The following is a 4,107-nucleotide window of genomic DNA, read 5'->3' as shown; positions in this document are numbered from 1 at the left end:
AAACCAATCCCTGAGCGAGGATTTAGCTCGTCTTTTATCAATCATTTTGCGGAGTCCCGAATAGCAGGAAGAGGGTGGACGACCTTTGTCGCACAACCGAATGCAGCGGTGGTTCCGGTTGTGCGTGAATTTTATGCCAATGCTCTGGAGGGGAATGAGCATAAGGCATTTGTGAGGGGACATCTCGTCCCGTATGATTCCAGGATGATCAATGACATGTTGGTTCTACCGCCGGTGGATGATTCGGTGTTTTAGGCGTGGGTGCTTAACCCGGATTATGATTTGATTATTCGCACACTCTGTTATCCGGGCACCACGTGGAAACAACCGGGGACGTATACGGTTTTTCTTGAAAATTTTTTGAAAGTGGACGTGGCATTGTGGTATGCGTTTTTGTCTAAGAGATTGATGTCAGTCGGTCATACGAGTGATGTGCAGCGTGAGCGGGCGGTTGTTCTTTATGCCATCTATACTGGGATGGTGATTGATGTGGGCAGGCTCATTTTCGGACAGCTTAATATGTGTATAAACAGTAGCAATATGGCTTTTTACTTTCCGACGATAGTGACTGAGCTGTGTGCCCGAGCGGGGGTGATATTTGCAGATGATGACGAGTGGTTACCGCCGATGAGAGCCATTGATGAGGCTCTTTATAGAGCGGAGTGGGAGAAAACACAGGCTGAGCTGCCCGAGGAGTTATTTTTCGATTATGGGGGAGCAGCTCAACCACCTCCGGCCTTAGGACATGCACCACCACCTCCGCAGCCACACCGTCGTGCCATGCGAGATCGCCTCGACGAATTGGGCGCTTGGGCCACTTATCAGACTGAGTACCAGGCCGTTAATCAAGCCCACATTCAGAACATCGAATACTTGGTGCAGGGGATCTCGACTCATTTGGGCATCGACACGTCCGGACGGCCACCTACACCAGCATATCCACCACCCTTCCAGTTTCAATACCATTATCCTATGCCGCCACCAGCTGACGAGGGAGTCCCACCGCTTGAGCATGACGAGGAGGATGATTTCTGACCAGGGGAGTTTACTGTTTCCCCTTTCTTTTTATTCTTTTTGCTTATTCTATCTTTGCATTTACATTCATGAGTTTTTTTATGTTTTTAGTGTTTGTTTCGTTTTGTGCACTGAGGGCATTGCACAACTCTAGTATGAGGGGGGGTAGATTGTTTTGGTTGTTTAGTTAATTGGTTTAGTTTCGTTGCATTTCTTTTGTTTGGTGTCGTTTATGGTGAGAAGACATAGTTTATGAGCCAATGATGATGTTGAATTGATAGTTTACAAAAGTATTGATTAGGTCACTTCGTGAATGGGACTCTTGATTGTTAAATCATGAATTTTGGTACAAAATTTGAACTTTTTGAGCACATATGTGTGGGGACTAGAATTTTGTAGGAATAATGGTGAAATTTGAAAGTTTTGTGTGGTTAACTTGAAAGGCACCATTTATGAGTTGATTTAGCATGTAAACCCGTGAAAATAAGTCGCTAATTGGGACCTTGAGTGTGAAAATTTGATTTGCCTTGAACTTTACATTTACCTCCTTTCCAATGCACTGAATTAAAATGTCATACTCCTAACCAGCTGTAATCCAAAGTATTATATTCTTAGCCTAGGGAGTATATGTGTTAAAATTGTGCATTTAAAAAAAAAGAAAAAGAGAAGAAAGAAGGAGATGTAAGGTGAGGGGGAGCCGGAATAAAAGGAATGAAATTCTATTCCTAGGCTAAAAGTTGGAGATGTAAGGAGACGAGGAAAGTCAGACGAAAAGTCTTGACGATTGCACAATGAAAATGATCGGTGTACTCCCAACTTTTAGCCACTTGAGCTTATTTTCCTTCTTTTCGACACCCTTATCTGCACTTAAAAGTTGAATAAAGTTCAATTTATGGCTAGTGATAAATGGACACGGGGATGCATGCTAGTGAGACTTGTATTGAAGTGTTAATTGAGTGACTCGCATGATTTGATAATTGATCTATTTGAAGTACGAATGACTAGACCCATCATGACACACACACACGTTCAAATTAGTGTCGAGGTTTATGTGTAGATGAGAATGAGTATTCGGTTGCAATTTGACTTGATTATGATTGGTAGTGGGAAAGTAAACTGAGGAATGAACATAAACGTTGTTAACTCACCATTGACATTTACTTGTGTTAGTTATTTCTTGTTTGAGTAATTTTGTGGTGGTTGAGTTTGTTTAGTATCTCGTGCTTTAACCTATTTTACTTGAGGGCGAGCAAAAGGTTAGTATGAGGGGTTGATAGGACTCGTTTTTACGTGTTTTTAGTGTTGGTTTTGAGTCGCATTCATGCATCATATTAGCTTGTTTTAGTTTAATTTAGCAATTTTCTAGCATTATTTAGCATATGACTGATCTCGTGTAGTTGGTGGTTATTTTGTAGGAATGGAACCAAAAAGTGGGAGAATATTTGCCAAAGCATCGAGAAGGACTCGCTAGGGCGGTCAAAATTGACCGCCCCAACGAGCATGTTGGTCTGGCCGAGGAGTTATTGTGCAAGCGTCTCGCTAGGGCGGTCAAAAGTGACCGCCCCAGCGAACCCAGGGACATGGCCGAGGAATTTTCTGCGAGAACCTCTCGCTAGGGCGGACACTTTTGACCGCCCGAGCGAGCCGCGAGATTTGAAAAGATTTGTTTCATTTTTTATGGACTCGATCCTACACCATAGACCTAACAGACGAGAGGGGGGCGGTTTTTCAGTCTGACATCATTATTTTCATCATATTTTCTTGGAGAAAAGGCTAGGAGCAGAGGAGATTTCAAAGACCTCGAGATTTCCACGCGTCGTGGCCGTCATCCGTCGTCATCTTTAGTATTTTCATTATTCAGTTTTTAATTCTTAGATTGTTGTTGGTTTTTATTATGAATTTTAGTAGCTAAACTCTAAATTTGTTGGGATTTGAGTGGATCCTACCCCATACTCGTTGTTTAACATTATTTCTCGACGTTTTTATTAGTGATTTGTTTATGCTATTGTTCTTTCTTATTTCAATCGAAGCCTAGCTAACTTCCTTTGATTATTTCTTGTTGTTATGATTTCGATAGCATAATTAACAATACGATCAAATAGTATAAACCACGGATTTACAATTTTAGTAGATATACGGAATTGGGTACGTGTAGTGATAGTTCACCCGGATGAAAGCTAGTGGATTCCATAGAATGTAATGCAATCTTGAACTGTTAAATATTTGAGGACACTTGAGTACTGCATGTTTTTGTTTAGTATTAATATAGCTCGACAGAGTATATTAATTAGTCTAGGGAATTCCGTCGAATGCACGAGTAAAAGTCGAGTGTAGTTAGTTAAACACGAGTGGTAGGTGAACTGATAATTTCCCAACAAATTCATTTCTCATTTGATTTAATCCAAATTAATCATTGCGTTCTTGAACACGTTTTCTTTGCATTTTAATTATTTTAATTGTTTAATTTACATTAGTTTAATCATCAACTCAATTTATCGTTGCTAAGGGAATTTTACTTGAAAATAAAAATAGTGTAACGCAGTCCTTGTGGATCGATACTCGTATTCACTTACGTTTATTATAACTTGATTATCGTGCACTTGCGATATTTAAATCGAGCTTTCATTTATAAAATAAATTTTGGGACTATTCACTGTGCAAGTTTTGCTCGATCAACTTGCGATATTTAAAAATACCTATATGGCTTGATTGAAGAGTGAAAGAAGATATAAACATGCCTTGGTTTGTTTTGACACAAAACAAACGAAATAACGACGCGGCGCGACGGAGACGGAGTGATCTTCACTTTCTCACTTTTTCTCTCTTAATTCCTTTAAACCAAGCATGCACCATAATTATTATAATAGCGTAAAAATCGTAAATGTGATATATGAACATTTAAAAATATCATGATTTGTGCTTAGGACACTGCCATGACCAAATTCTCACCCCAGGTGCAAAATGACCATTTTTCCCTGGAAACCCAAAAATTACCATTTTACCCCTGGACCTCTAATATTGACCCGAAGCTTACCAAACTCCTTAAAATGTCCCAAAACAAATTTAAAACCATTTTTAGACATAAACCCGAGC

The sequence above is a fragment of the Primulina eburnea genome, chromosome 16 (genome assembly GCF_022965805.1).
Source record: "Primulina eburnea isolate SZY01 chromosome 16, ASM2296580v1, whole genome shotgun sequence".
NCBI classification, from domain to species: Eukaryota; Viridiplantae; Streptophyta; class Magnoliopsida; order Lamiales; family Gesneriaceae; genus Primulina; species Primulina eburnea.
Note: the sequence above shows the minus strand (reverse complement) of the source record.